Raw genomic sequence first — 17030 nt, 5'->3', positions numbered from 1 at the left:
CAAACAACCTTCTAGTGCCCTTTTGGTAAGTGACAAACACTGGCACACTAGTGGTTTGTGTCTCATGCACCTCTTACTGATGTGAAGGCTCTCTTGCTTCATGAAAAACTGATGGGGGAATTTGAGGACCTGTAAAGACCTCATGTGAAATGAAATCCTCCCATGAAACATTCAGTAAACTGAGCTGATGCATAACCACAATCTTGATCAATGTAAAGTGATAGATGTTGTTATACTACTGATGAGGAGGTTTCCTTTGCACCAATGTGGTCATCTTCTCAATATTCCGGCAAATGAAAAGGGGAGGTTCATCATCCTCACCCTAGTGAAATGCATCAACAATCTGATATGATAGGTGTATAAGTGGGAAAATCTGCCCTCACAGCTGAAATATTTGATTATGAGTTTCATAAGGGAGCATATGTGTCCTGTAGGTACCTAAAAGGGAAGACCCTACTGACATGTCTCTGAAAACCAGCCTTGATATAAGGCTCATAATGATCTTTGTCCACCGGCTGCCCCTTATTCCACTGTTCACCTACATTCAGAATATCGATTGCTTGAGCCATAGTTTTAGGTATCAAGGTGAATGTCACACCTGCCAAATTGACTTGGCCATTATGAAGATGGAGCACAAATAGTTTGGCAAGCTCATGGTGGTATTTGACTCTTTCCACCATCTCACAAAATTGATAACAAGATTTATGTTGGAAGCATGTCACAGCAAGAGGACAAGCCAATAGCTCAGCAAGTGAAGTAGGATCCTCCTGGTTATGTTTTCGACTCTTATGAGGTCTCCTTGGTGCATGAATTTCTTTGGAAGAGTCACTAATTGTTTCCTCATTTATGTCATAAGAAGAATCTGACTCCATGTTTGCCAATGCTTGATTTTTCTTAGATGAGTATGAAGAGATTTTAGAGTGACAATAGTTATTTGCTGCTAAAAGATAGGGATTGATGATAAGTACTATGAAGGGACTGTGTATGAGGGATTGGGGATGCTGCTGGTAGGGTTAGTGGAAATGGAAGGGTTTGGGGAATGATATTTAGGGTTTAGGTATATTAATTAAGGTTTGGGTTAAGTGAAGGTAGGGATTAGGGTTATTAGTTTTAGGGATAGGGGGAATATGTAAGTATAAGTGGGAAAGAGAGGAGAAAAGAGGTGAATGAAATGGTAGTGAGGGAGTGAAAATGGCAGGGGTGGGATTTAGATAGTAAAAATAATGATTTGTAAACCCTAGGCAGTTTTTTCAACAAAATGTGCAAGGAACTAGCGTTTAAATTTTTCCCTATTGAATGACCATAAATAGTAAAGCAAACTCATGCATTGGCCATATAGAGGTGTTGACTTACTTGTAAGATGAGGAATTAGTGATTTTGAAGCTTTGGAGGAAGATCTGGGTGAATTTCGTGGTTTGAAAACTAGTGCACCGCACGCACTAATAGGTGCACCACGCCTCTCTGATGCGTTATGCTAGTTAAAAGCTTAGTACAATTTTCTCTCTGTGTCCACCACACGATCCAAGTGCACCGCACCTTGACCCAGGTGCACCATGCCTGCAATTTTCACTGTTTTGAATGCAAAATCGCTCCCTTGGCTCAAAAATATGATTTGTGCTTGCTCTCCTCTCCTTTGGCATACAAATGAGCCTCCTTTGACATGAAAACACTTTATATACCAATGGTTTAATTTTTCACTTATGAAAACCCACTTTGCTAATGTTTGCCTTTCATTTGCTTTTTAAAACTCTATTTTGGGAAGTTTGTCTTACTTTTTGCCTTTAATGGACTAAATGCTTTGACATTTTGTTTCTTTTGTAGGATGGAGTGTGGAGGCTTGGCATGGTGACCAGGGCTACCTCTTGAAATTATTACATATAGAAAAAATGAAATTACATGAGATTTTGTACATAAAACATAAAAAAACTCTGTTTTTCCTCAAAACAGGGTTTTGAGGAAAAATCAATCACTTAGCATGTGATTATTGAAATTTTTGTTGTTGAGACTTTATTTGACCTCCTCATGTGCCTACTAACCATTATTGAGCGCTTTCAAGACCTTATTGACAAAACCCTAAAACTAATGAGACCTAAAACCCTAAAAATGAGTTTTGCATATTTAAAGGCAAAAAATGACTGCAAATAACCTAAATCTATGAAAATGGGTCAACAGGTAAAGAACATGAGGGAAAATGTATAATATGCCACTACCAAGTGATCCATGACCCTAATGGAATGCAGCTGATCGGATGAGACGCCTAACATGAAATGCAAAAAGAGTATTTGATCACTTATGCAGGGATGAAGATATCGACACTAACACAGTGAAAACTGCTCTCGACCTCCTCGTATAGGCCTCCTGTAGAATGTTGTTTTTCCTCCTGTAGATTTCCTGTGTCCTCTTGTAGATTTTCCTGTAGGCTTTATTTTGAATGTTGAGTGTGGGAAAAGCCTCAAGAAGGCCCCCTGATAGCTCCTAGGACCCATCCACACCATCCTACATCCTCTCAAGTACCAAAACTACCCTCCAATGCCACCTATTCATTGCCACACTCACACACAATAAATTTACATGCATGTCAATTTCAGATAAAAATACATAAAAATCCAAAACTATGTTTTTTGCTTATTTACTTCTAGAAATAGCTTAGGTAGATGTTTTTTACTTCCTTGAGCAGATAATGGCATTCCTTTCATGGTTTTCATAGTGCTTTCTACAAAAGTAGAATTAGTTGGTTAATTAGGATTTACTAGGTTTGCTTTACATTTCAGCCTTTCTCCTTTCTGCAGTTAGAGTAGCATCTGTAGAGTAATCTTTCTCTCCTTTCATCACATATAGAGCTTCTTCTGGAATCCATATAATTTGGCTTGAGCTCCTAATGATCTTGTGCCTGCAGACCAAGTGACAACCTGTAGTAAGAACTAGTACTTGTGCATAGAGCATCGACGCTTCCAAGTTTGTTACGAACTACTGGGTTGATAACAGTAAATTAGGCATCCCAAGAGTTGCACCATTATTGCTGCAATACTGGTGCTCACCACTTTTCTGCATCATTTCTGGGGAAGCGTCAGAGTATTTTGTGATTACTGCTTTCTTCTATTTTCTACTGCAACATTTTGCTAATAGTTTATTTCAGCAAAACTAGACTAGTCATTTCTCTTTTTTCAAGTTCCGCATTTCCTTTATTTTCTCTTCAATTCTGCAAATTTCATTTCAGCAAAAGTAGTCTAGTCATTTCTCTTCTTTCAAGTTCTGCATTTCCTTGCTTTCCTCTTCAATTTTGCAAATTTCATTTCATCAAGTTCATTTCAGCTAGTTGCAATTTGTTTTGTTCAATCAATTTCAGTTTTGCATGTACTATCAGTGTGGGGAAAAAAGAAACAAAAACCAACCAAAAATATTTCCTTTCATGCCTCATAGGAATAGAGATAACTCAAGAAAATTTTGCCCAACACCCCCACTACTTCACAGAACCAGCCTTATCTCTTCCTTGGCGGTTGCAATCAAGAAGAACCCTTAGGTGAACAACCAAACATATTTGAAGAACCTATAGGGGAAGAAGAAGAAGAAAACATTCCTTTGGAGCCAATGGTTGAAAACATAAATGCTAGGGGGAATGGAGAGAGAATAGAAGGTACATTTCCTATTCGGTAGACCAACGAGGACACCAAAATGAAGAATATAAGCCCTTCCACCCTACCCCATTTCCATGGTCTGACTACAGAAGACCCTGAAACCTTTTTGTTTGAGTTTGTTGTTAGCTGTCAAACCTATGACTATGAAGAAGATGAGAAAAAGTTGAAATTGTTCCCTTCTACTCTCAAGGATTCGACACTGTGCTGGTTCATGGGATTACTTGGCAATAGCATCACAACTTGGGCTCAGATGCAACAAGTCTTTAACAACAAGTATCAAGACTATTGTAGGTCAAAAGATACTAAAGAAGAAATCTTCTGAATGACCATAGCAAGTGATGAGTCCCTGGAAGACTATGAAGAGAGGTTCCAGCTCAGTTACAAAAGGGTCGGGTGTACACTTGACCCTGCTCTGAAGTTGGTCTTGCTTAGGGGAACCCAGGAAGATCTTCTAGACACCCTCCATCTACTGGCTGGGGGAGACATCTACAAACTACCCTATGAGGACATAAAGACTATTTTTAGAAACCATTCTAGAGTAGCCAGAAAGAAAGGTAGGGGGAGTCAACCCATAGCCAGTACCTCTTCCTCCAACTCATCCATTAAAGGAGAAATTAGAAACATGCTGGAATACTTCAAGAGCAAGATGTCGTAGTCTCTTGCCATACAAATGAACACCTTACATATCAAAAGAAAACAAGAGGAATCAGATAGGGCTTTGGCCATTTTTTGCCCTAGATGCACCAGGAGGCATCCTAGGAATGAATGCCCATTGAACTCTATAGAGGTTTGTTCAGTCTGTGAAGAAACTCATTCTATAGATAAGTGCCCTTCCTTGCCCAGACTTGAAGTTATCTATCAAGGGGCTGAGGAAGTCACTGAACAACTCTACTACATAAACCAAAGAAGGCTACCTGGACCTAGACCATACTAGCAGAGGATGCAAGGGACATCTCAGGCATACTACAATGCCAACCAAGTGCCCTCCATACCTTCTTGGTGTCCCCCTGCTCATCCTTCCTAGTCCACACCACCTCCTTGGTCCTTCACATCTCAATATCATGCCCAACTAGCCACCCATTCATTTCAATCCTATGCTCAGCCATAGCCTCAGTCGAATGCATCGCATTCGGGGTGGAGGCCCCAATATAACTCTCTTCCAATGCTTTTTCCTCCACCACCTACCCAACCACAACCATTACCTCCTTCTCCACCAAAGAAACCCCAAATGCCTACCCAGCAAAATCCAAACCCGAACATCAGATAAGCCTAGCGAGTGTATAGTGGGGAACCTTCATGCCCAACTTATGCTGTGGAGATTCAAGAAATTAATTTGCGATCTGGGAAAGTTCTCCCAGATAGCCAGCCTCCAACCAGGGAGGTTGAGGAAGATAAAGAGGAAATCGAACCTAAAGAAAATCCACCCTTTCCTGAGAGACTATCCACGACAATCCATCCTACCCCAGAAGAAACTGAACTCCTGGGAGAATTGAAGCATCTATGTGTAAAGATACCACTTCTCAAAGCCATAAAAGATGTACCTATCTACAATAGGTTGACCAAAGAGAAGTGCTTTAGGCATATAGGAAGGCACAAGAGAGATGCCCCAACCATTAATGTTATAGGACAACTGTCCAACCTGATGTTAGGGCAGGTAATCTGTCCAAAATATTTGGACCCTGGAAGCCGAGTAGTTGATGTCCGCATCAATGGCACCATTATCCCACACACCTTGATTGATCTGGGAGTTGCCATTAATGTGATGAAAAACGACACAATGCTCAAAATTAACCTCCAGGGCTCCTTGAGGAAGACCACGATCGTACTATAGCTAGTAGACCGCTCCACTGTGACCCTTAAGGGGATTGTGGAAGATGTGATGGTCTCTATTGATTCTTGGGAGTACCCTACTGATTTCGTAGTTCTCCAGCCAAAGGAAAATCTCACTGGGTATCCTCTCATTCTGGGAAGACCCTAGTTGGCTACAACCGATGCCTACATCATCTGTCGAGCTGGGAACATGACCATAAAGAATGGGCACATGTCCAAGTAGTTAATCCTATACCCTCCTACACAACCCTTGCTAGAACATGATCTACCTCTCTAGTTTGAGAAGGAATATGATGATGAATTTTATTCCGTGCCACTTTTTACATTAGAAACTGCCATGGGGGAACTGCAAGATGAGGATGATATGATCAAAATTTTGATTCAAATCCACCTCCCAGTGTATCACCATTAGAAGACATAGTAAGAGAAACCCAAAATAACCCCTCAATTGATCTCTGTGAAACCAATCCTACTCCTCCCCGTGTCAAAAATATAGAGTTCATCCCAGAAAGAAAATTGAAAATCAATCCATCGCTATATACTTCCCAGGAGAAGGAGCTATGCAGCCTGTTGAGAAAACATCTAGATGCCTTAGCCTAGAGTTATAAGGGAATGAAGGGAGTGCACCTTTAAGTATGTACTCATCATATCTACATCAAGGAAGATTGCAAGCCAGTCAGACAGCCTCAAATTAGGATGAATCTAGCACTTAAAGATATTGCTAAAGAAGAACTGCAGAAATTGCTTGATGTAAGATTCATCTATCCCATCTCTAACAGTGAATGGGTCTCTCCTTTGGTGCTAGTGCCAAAGAAAAATGGTAAATGGAGAATCTGTGTTTACTATTAGGAGTTGAACAAAGCCACTAAAAAGGACCACTTTCCTTTACCTTTCATAGATCAAGTATTAGATGATATGGTAGGGAAAAAGTTTTTCTCTTTCCTAGATGGGCTTAGCAGGTACAATCAGATTCAAATCAGCCTGGAAGACCAAGATAAGACTACTTTCACTTGTCCTTGGGGCACCTTTGCATATTGGGTCCTTCCTTTTGAATTATGCAACGCTCCAGCCACTTTCCAAAGAGCAGTATTGAGTATATTTTCTGAACTGGTTCATGATGCGGTAGAAATATACATGGATGATTTTACTCCTTATGGATCTGACTTTCAGGAAGATTTATCTAACCTAGGAAAAGTTCTAGACAAGTGTATTAAGATGAACCTATCCCTTAGTCCGAAAAAATGTGAATTTTTGATGATTGAAGGGACTGTGTTATGTCATGCAATATCTCAACAAGGACTGTAGGTGGACCCCAACAAAATTGCCATCATCCAAAGGGTCCCACCTCCTCAGAAGGTGAGAGATGTCAGAAGTTCCCTAGGCTTAGCCGGATATTACAGAAGATTCATTAAAGATTTTAGCAAGGTAGCCTCTCCTTTGTTTGGCCTCTTAGGAAAATATGTTGAGTTCATATGGTCGGAAAACTATCAAGAAGCCTTACATACCTTGAAGAGCAAGCTAGTGGCTGCCCCAATTCTCAGAGGCCCAAACTGGGCCCTACCTTTACACATTCACACAGATGCCTCCAACAAAGAAATAGGAGCAGCCTTGGGACAAGTTGTTGAAAAGTTACCTTATGCCATATACTTTATAAGCAAAAACTTGTCAAAGGCGTAGTTAAATTATACAGTGACCAAGAAGGGACTCCTAGTTGTTGTGCATTCCTTAAAAAAATTCTGACATTTTATCACAGGCTATGAAACCTTTGTGCACACTTATCATGCTACAATTAGATATTTAATGAACAAACCAGATGTAAATGCTCGCATTATTATATGGTTGCTTTTACTGCAACAATTTGATTTGACCATTATTGATAAGCCTGGTAAGGAAAATGTTGTCGCTGACTTTTTGTTTAGAGTAAATTTTCCTGTAGGTGAAGAAGGGATGGTGGATGAATAAATGCCAGATGAACATCTATTCGCTATCTTAGTCCTCTCTCCATGGTTTGCTGATATAGCGAACTACTTGGTTTCAGCATAGTTCCCACCACACCTGTCCTCAAAAGAGAAGAGCAAGATAATAAGGAAAAGCACCCCTTTCACCTGAATTGGGGGTAATCTCTTCAAACTTTTCCCAGATCAGATCTTGAGAAGATGTGTCAGGGAGGAGGAAGTCTTTGACATCCTGCTGACTTATCATGATGGGACTTGTGGAGGTCACTTTGCAGCAAAAAGAACTTCCTTCAAGATATTACAAGAAGGATACTACTGGCCCACTCTTCATCGAGATGTGAGGAGACATATCAGCCAGTGTGATCAGTGTCAAGGGATGGGGAAACCTACTCGAAAGGATGAGATGCCCTTGCAACCTCAAGTAACCTTTCAGCCATTTGAGAAGTGGGGCATGGACTTTTTGGGTCCTATCAGCCCTCCTTCAAAGTAGAAATAATACATCATTGTGTGCACTGATTACCTGACAGAGTGGGCAGAGAAAATAAATCAAAGCAGTGATAGAGGAAAAAGTAGCTGCGTTTTTGAGAGAAAACATATTCTATAAATCCAGGTATCCAATAGAGTTGGTCACAGATCAAGGTAGTCAGTTCACTTCCAATTTGATTGAAGACCTGCTCACACATCATAGAATAAAGCACAGGACTCCCATCCCTTACCATTCACAAGCCAATGGGCAGGTGGAGGTCACTAATAGAGCATTGGAAGGGATCCTGACCAAGGTAGTGAGCAGCAGTAGAAGGGACTAGGATGACAGATTAGTTCAGACCACTTGGGCCTACAACACAACATGGAAACCCACCATGACATTCACACCCTATGAACTGGTCTATGGGAAGAAGTCTTTGTTGTCAATAGAATTTGAGTTCAATACACTAAGGATGGCAGCTCAGTTGGACCTAGACCTTAACCATGCACAGAAGGAGAGATTACTTTAGCTCAGTGGATTGGATGAATATAGATTGCAAGCCCTTGTCCATATAGAGGTAGTTCAATTTCAGAGAAAGATATGGCATGAAAAAAATATCAAGTAGAAGAAATTCCAAGCGGTAGATTGGGCACTACACTATGATTCAAGATACAAAGATTTCAAAGGCAAGTTGAGGACAAGATGGCTGGGACCCTACATTGTGGAGAAATGCAATGAAAATGGTTTAGTTCTGATCAAAACCATTGATGGTGAAGCCATCCCCATGCTTGTCAATGGACATTGGTTGAAGGTCTACAAGAAACCTCTCTCCAAGCAAGAGTTTATTGAAGGTATAGATAAAACAGTGATGGTAGTGGAGAATGTCTTAGCTTCCACTTCACCCACTCACTGAAGAAAAAGAAAAATAAAAAATAAGGACTCAAGTGAAAACCTCCATGAGGCACTTGAGTCCCATCATTGGGTTGAAAACCTCTTCTGAGGTGGCCCAGTGACGTGAAAAAAAAGAGAGAGAAAAATAATATCCCTGGGTGAAAACCTCCCTTGGAGGCGTGCAGGGTAGGAAATTAGGGTGAAAACCTCCCTAAGGTGACCTAGTTGTTTTCAGAAAAGAAAAAGAAAAAAAAGGAGGCTCCTATAGAAATTACAAAGAGACAGAAATGAATATAAGAGGCAATTCGAGGGGCAGGGAAGCTTCATAAAGAACCTATAAACCATCCTATAGTCTTCAAACCTCCTTGCCATCACTTCCAAACCTGCAACACACCCCAAGCATCATTCTTCCTCCTATCCAAAAAACATAGAAGAAAAAAGCAGTTTTTTTAGGAAAAGAAAAAAAAAACAAAAATAAGAGAGGAAGCAACACCATCCACCTCACCTGAAGCCTACCTACTATCTCTCCATCTCTATCTACACTTCTGGAATCATCCTCAAAACTCCAAGCACAGAAAGAAGCTGCTATTTCGAGGGGAGAAATAGCTACAGGAGCTCCTATAGGAATTCTTGTAGCAGCTGATCCCATCAAAACCCAGCACCAACAGCAGAAGAATGAACACATGAAGGTTGAAGAAGGCACCTAAATCTCAAACCTAGCTAGAGGAGAACCTGCACAAGACACAACAACACATCAGCAAGCAGACATCATGCATCAAAAGAAATAAAGGCATCCAATAGAGAGGGAGCCATAGCACCTCACAGCGAATACATTCGGATCACAGGTAAGTAACTAACTTACTCCTTTGTTTGCATTTGTGTAATTAGAAGGCATGCAAAAGCAATGAGATGGTTGAGGTTGAATTAGGAAAAGGTGGCCAGTTAACTTTGCCACCTTCATCTAGTTAACCCCACTGATCCGAGATGTCACCCACATGTGCACACAGTGAACTCAAGAAAGATATCAAGGACAGGTAGTGGAGGAAGTGTGAACTCTGATGCAATCATGAGGGATGATTACAAGGAGGGGCCATAATGACAAGGTAGGTGGGGACCAGCGGTCTGAATGTGGCCAACAAATACTTTACCAGCTCACCCCCCATCACCAGAAATATCCATAAAGGGTAATAAGTACTCCTCCGCGAGCACTCTCACCACCTTTTCCTTCATTCTCTCCTCGTAACTTAGCTACAACAGTCTCCTTGTGCCCCCACAGCCTCGTAATGATCATCCTCCATTGATATCTCCCATATTCCTCCTCTCAGCGTTTTCTATAGGAGCACTTATAGGTTCTACAAGAGCACCTACAAGAATTGTACAGGAGGGACAACATGCTTCTACAGGAGGGGCAGTGACTTGTTTTGAAGGGAGAAAACACAGGTTTTAACATGATTTTCAGTCTGAGGAGGTAGGTCCCATGCATGACCCCATTGAATATCAATATATGCAAGAAGTGGTTTCAAATTGAGGAGGAAATAAAGTCTTTAGGAGAGGAGAAAATACATAAGAAAATTTTTCTGCTTATTTAAAAAAAAACATAGGCTCCTCTGTTTCTTTGTTTTTCTCAAAAACTATTGTCTCCATCTCCATATTTGGTTTCCAAAAAGAGTTTTAAGAAAATGATAGGAGAGTTCATGAGAAAGGAGCCCACTAACTCCACTAGGCTCCATGCACATCCCCAAGTAGTGGATATATTTGCAAGAGAAAATTGGATGAACTTTTTTGAGAAATTCCAAGGGTTTGATGAGGAGATTTCCCAAGAATTTGCCCACTCTTTGGTCCCTCACACAATAAAACATTCCACCATCACCTTTAGAGGTATTTCCATGGAGATAACTTCTGAATCTATCAGTATGGTCACTACCCTTCCTCTTGGGTTGCCTTGGAGTAAGGATGAGAAACCAGTTGGCCAGGCTGCCAAGAAAAACTTCTTCCAAAACAATGGAACCCCTGTAGAGGATAAAAATGGCCTTAGAAGGGCTATCATACCATATTATTGCGATAAGGTTAGCTACCAAATAATCAAATACATTTCCTGTGAGGGGAAGTACTACATTATCTATGGTTATCACTTTAGAATCTTTTATGAATTAAGGTACGGCATGGACACTCCAACACCTCAGAAGCTCAGCATCCCCTACTTCCTCCCGCAATCCCTCTTTGACTCCAATACTAAGGTTCAAGTAGGGAATTCAGAGCAGCTAGATCACCATGGGGTTAATCAAAATTTTAGTGGAAGAAGCCCTCCATACATTTACACCCTATAACATGGGAAATCCTCTGAAACATGACAGTTGAGGATGACATAAAGGCCCTAACCTATGATGTCAGTCCTACAGGCAGTGAGGAGGAAGAGCAGCAAGGGGGAGAAGGTGAAGCCCCTGGTGGCTTAGCAGAACAAGAAACAAAGGAGGAAGAAACTAAGATAGAGGAGGAGAAAGCTGAAGAAACAGAGTAGGAAGAAACAGAGCAAACAAAGACAGAAAGGAGATAGAAGGAGGATAAAAAGAGGCTGAAAAGGTAGAACAAGGAGAAGGGTCCCCTGAGACTCTAGAAAGGGAGGAAACAGCTACCCTCACTACCCTTAGTACACCAATCAAGCCAAAGCAAAAGAATAAAAGGCATTGCAATGTAGAACACCAGCAAAATCCTGTGGCCTATATCTCAAGGACCAATAGTCACAATTCCTGATAAAGACTTTGGCACAAAGAGGCACCATGCCCTTCCAAGATTACATGAAGTTTATGGATCTGCGTGACCAAAGCACATTAGAGAACGAGGCAAAAATGGCATAATTCTACCTACATAACATGGCCCTCATAGACATGAATGTATGGGACCCCAATGCTAGGCTAGGGGACATGCAACTAATGGCCATGGCCTCATGGATGAACCATGAAGAGTTGAGGGCAACAGAAATAAGAAGATTGATGATAAAAGAGTAGAATGAGCCATTAATGATAAGAGTTGAGCCATCATATCCCATGGCACTCATCAGCACACACAACAAGCTGGCTAATAATACTCAGATTTCCCCTAGATATATAAGTGATCAGGCACAATCCATTGCACACTTTGAGGATATGCAAATACTACTTGGGGATTACTGTGTGCATGCATGCATGAGGAGATGGAAAACCTTACTACACATTTTGTAGATAAGGGAGTATCATTTCCTCATGAGGATGAAGGAGGCATTAAGAAGAGTGCCAATGTACAAGCACTCCATGCAGAGGCTGAAGGTCAACTAGATTGGCCTCAAATTGAGTCCCCCACTGCTGTTAGGCATGTTGGAAGGCAGAAGAAGAGGAGGAGTAGTGGGAAGAGATATACATGAAGGAAGGATTCTATGACAAGGAAGAGTAAACCACATCATAAGGTTGGGATGCTAGGGAGGCCACGAGGGCCATAAAAGATGAGGAGATGGACTAAGTTGCTCAGAGGATGAGCAACACTTTTAGTAGGGGGGTGATGATGGGCCTCATAAATGGGTAATTATATGGGATCATTTTACCTCCTAACCTAGTCAAACCAACCATTCTCTTAACTTATTATATGATTTTCTGATTATATCAATGCTTATAGAGTGAGTTGAGTTAATTCTTGTGCCATGTGGTCTAATGTGTATTTAATGCAGATTATTGATGATTTTTGAGGTGAAAGTCAAGGAACCAGTGGAAAAATGGAAGAATAGCTCAAAGTGGAAAAAGGAGAGGAATTATAGGATGGAATCCCCCTCATTTATTACTCCTCACTTCGAATTCCCCTTCATTCAGCTTGGAGTACAAGCAACCGAATCATGCACTAGAAGGCAGCTGAGCAAGTGGAGGATGACTGATGATTATCTCGAGTTTTCAGAGCCAAGACTCCGTGATTTTAAGGAAGCCGTTGGTAGCTTCAGTTGTATAAGTAGAGAGGCCTAGGGTCTCAATAGGGTCAGATTTTTGTTGGATTTTTGCTTACGTAAACTCTGCTCAACTTCGAGCTTATTATTTTGTGACAATTTCATGTAATCTTGCTATTGTTTTGGAAATAAAGATGGAATCATTTTTGAGTTAGCACTAAGTTACCTCAAAGGGTTGAAGCTCTTGCGTTAGATCCCAATCCAAGAAGCCAAGATCCTCTTTACGTGTATTTGTATGTTTTATTTTAGTTATATATTAGGTTGTTGTTATATGTATTTCTTTTATGGTTAAGAATAGGTTGCTTTTGATGATTTAGTAGTTTGCTTCCATTTATGCTTTCTATAGAAGGTTAAGTAGTGATAAAGAAAAGATTCAAAAGGCTAGAATAGTGCCTTGGCCTCTCTTCCTCCCTTTGGGACCATGATTTGAGGCAAAGGCCCTCTCGCTGCCCCAAAAACACAAATTTTCCTCAGTCATAGGACTTCTAGTGTTTACAGCTTTTTGGTAGGTTAATAGTCTAGTTTTTCCTTACTTTAGATCTTCTTCATCATGCTCACTTCTTTATTTGAAATAGTCTTCTTTCATGCTTTCCTTTCCTACAGTATTTCTCAGCATTTCCTTTCATAGATTATAGTTTTGACACTTTTTATGCAAAACTATGTTTTTCCTCAATACATTCATTTCACTTGTTGCTTGATTTCCTTGGTTGACTGTCATTTTCTATGCAGCAGATCTATTCTAGCAATAGGCTAGATTATCAGCAATCACACTCTCCATCCAATCCATGCCCTATTGGTCTCCTAAACCTCACCTCAATTCTGCCTTGGTTTCCTGCATTTTCCCTAGAACTTCTTTCTCTCTCCTTGAGCAAATCCAATCATCTTTCTCTCTCTTTGTGGTTCATGGAAGACCATAGGCACCCTAATACCTCATTCCAACCTTCATCCACTTTTTTCACCCCCTCTCACACCCTCAAAATAGTGAAAACTTATCTCGGCCTCCTCCTGTAGGCCTCCTGTAGAACACTGTTTTTCCTCCTGTAGATTTCCTGTGTCCTCCTGTAGATTTTCCTGTAGGCCTTCTTTTGAAGTCTGAGTGTGGGAAAAGGCTCCAGAAGGCCACCTGAGACATCCTAGGACCCATCCACACCATCCTAAATCCTCTCAAGTACAAAAACCTCCCTCCAACGCCACCCGTTCGCTGCCAGACTCACACACAATAAATTTACATGCATGTCAATTTCACATAAAAATCCAAAAATATGTTTTCTGTTTATTCACTTCTAGAAATAGCTTGGGTAGATTTTGTTTGCTTCCTTGAGTAGGTAGGAATTCCTTTCATGGTTTTCATAGTGCTTTCTGCAAAAGTAGAATTAGTTGGTTAATTAGGATTTACTAGGTTTGCTTTACATTTCAGCATTTCTCCTTTCTGCAGCTAGAGTAGCATCTGTAGAGTAATATTTCTCTCCTTTCATCACATATAGAGCTTCTTCTGGAATCCATAGAAGTTGGCTTGAGCTCCTAGTGATCTTGCGCCAGCTGACAAAGTGACAACCTGTAGTAAGAACTAGTACTTGTGCATACAACACTGATGCTCCCAAGTTTGTTTTGAACTACCAGGTTGATAAGAGTAAAGTAGGCAGCCCAGGAGTTGAAAGATTATTGCTACAATACTGGTGCTCACCAGGAACTCTATCAATGGGGGGCTTAAAGAGCATATAGCTTGAATCATATAGTTGAAAGAGAAAAAATAATTCGACCCAAGACCTAAGAAGAGACTCACAGACACTCACAGGCATAATATTTACAGGCCTTGATGTAGTCAATGAGGGTGGGGAGATATTTTGCAACCTATTAGCACACACGAATGGATTTTTCTTCTCGCTTACACCTTGTTTATTCTAAAAAAGACCTAGGAAGAGGGCAAATGATAGATGGGTAGAAAATGGGAGGTAAAATGGTAGGAAAGGGAAAATCCAGTCAGCCAAGCCCTAACTAACTAGAAGGATGGAGCGAGAAGTATAAAGAGAAGAGAAATTGGGATAAGGATAATAGGAAGCAAAAGAGTACAGTGAGAGGAGACTAAGGGAGAATGAACTAAGAGTGAACAAGATGAGGAGAAGGCAATCAAAGGAAAGGAAGTCACTGGATAACTACTCGAAGGGTGTTGTTGCAAGGAGGGTGTCACACTTGGACATCATGGGGTTTGCACCACGAAGATAACAAACTGAATTTTGATGTCAGAGGTAAGCCTCCATCATTTTGCTGAACTTGTACATTTGACATTTACTGCATCAAACTACCACTTCTATACATCTAATTAACAATCGAGTTCTAAGGTCTAGTGCAATGGGAGACTCACTACCATGAATCTCTTTAGAGAACTACAATTTACCAAAGATCTTATAGTCATATATTTGTTGGTTAGTTTTACAGTCCAAGATTCAAGAACCTTAGCATCATGCTTGTGGCTTAGCCACCTTCCAACTGATGTGATAAAAACACCTAGTAATATTTTCACACTGAACACTACACAATAAACTTAACCCTAATATCTTAGTTAAGAAAAAGTAACTAGCTAGAATCTGGAAGGGTTTTTGGATTGACTGTTAGTGAAACTCATTGTAGTTAGGTGTGCTAATGTGTGATGAGTGTTATCGAGTGCTAGGGAAACACAAGGGAGCACTAGGTCCAAATGCATGGAAATGAATGAATAGGAGTGTGTGACAGGGAGTGTCAATGAGTTCTAGGTATGGTAAGAGGGGAGTGACATGGTATGCTAAGCAGTGCTAAATCATTCTAGCATGTCAGAGCGACATGTAACAAATACGTGCTAGGTGCCAAGGTGTGCCAAATAGTGTTAGGAAGTGTTAGTGAGCGTTAGGGAAACACAAGGGAACACTATGTGAATATAATGCATGCAAATGAATGATTAAGAGTTTGTGACAGGTGATATGGGGTAAAATGCATAGTGTATTGTAGGATGAAAACTACCCTCAAAGGCCTTCCCGAGACCTTTGACAGACTGTAAGATTATCTACAAAATCTACCAAGTTACACACATGTTCATCTATCAAACATAAATTGACAAGGTATGGAAAGAGGATCACATTTAGTTCCTTCTAGATTTGTTTGGAGATCTCTATGCGGCAAGAAGAACTCCTTCGAGGCCGGCTCCAAGAAAATTCCTGCACAAAGGACAAAGCAAACCAATCACAACATACGCTCTTGAAAACTAATGTAAGAATGCACAATAAACATATATTAGAGTATAACTTAACTACTCATCTTGACAAGCATTAGAATGAAGAAATAAATGAACAACATTACCGACACTATGGAGTACAGAAAAAAACTGCAGTTCTATATTTATAATGGAAGAGTGATTACAACCATCTGTTGTATCAGCCTTCTTTTGCCCCTTCTTCCTCTCTCTCTCTCTCTCCTTTAGCTCACTTCTTCAAGTATATGATAGTTCACAATAGCTCAATGGCCTATCCTTCTAAATGCTCCGACCCCTTTTGTAATTGGCCTCTCGTTGCTTATGTAGCAATCAAATTAGGGCTACCAAGCTCCTCCCAGAGTTCATTAGGGAAAAAGCCATGAACCTACCCTGTTTACAAGCTTTTTCCCATTTTCCTTCATTCTCATAATGGAATTTCTCCAAATATCTTGATTTTTGGAGTTTCCTTGCTTTTCTTGAGAAAATTTAGGGATTTAATATCTAGATATTTATGAGTAGATTCATTGGCTTGACCTTCTAAACATCCCTTAGGTTCACTAACGCTCCCCATCGTCTAACAACATGAGTTAGCAAGGTGACTAACACTCCTTTATGCTTGGTAACAAGCTTTATAAAGCAGGTTGACAGTGTGTAAAGAGCGTTAGTGTGGATTCCGGGCCTGCAATTATGGTCTTTGCTTCAGTCATCTTGTCTTTCACCTCTGAGTTGATGAGGAGGTCAATTTGTCCTATAACAGATGCCCCCTAAAGTATGAGATCAGAGGCAGAGATGATGGCCAAAATACTTTATGAAAAATAAACTGTAATTTGTTATCGAAATATTTGTAGAGAGAGAGAGAGAAGTTTCAGGCGGCAAGGAAAACCTGATACAACATAGATACATATATATAAACTGCTAAAATCATGTCCCAAGTCAGGCATTGCCATGCTCAGTAGCTATGTCAGAGTAATTTTCTCATCTGAGATATAACAATGCTGGCTGCCAATATGGCATAGAGCGGATCCAGTGTCATAATAGATCATCTTGAAATAGCTATCTCCAAAGA

Source organism: Pinus tabuliformis, chromosome 4_2 (assembly GCF_031772625.1).
Source record: "Pinus tabuliformis cultivar Carrire ecotype Pingquan chromosome 4_2, CPIR1, whole genome shotgun sequence".
NCBI classification, from domain to species: Eukaryota; Viridiplantae; Streptophyta; class Pinopsida; order Pinales; family Pinaceae; genus Pinus; species Pinus tabuliformis.
Note: the sequence above shows the minus strand (reverse complement) of the source record.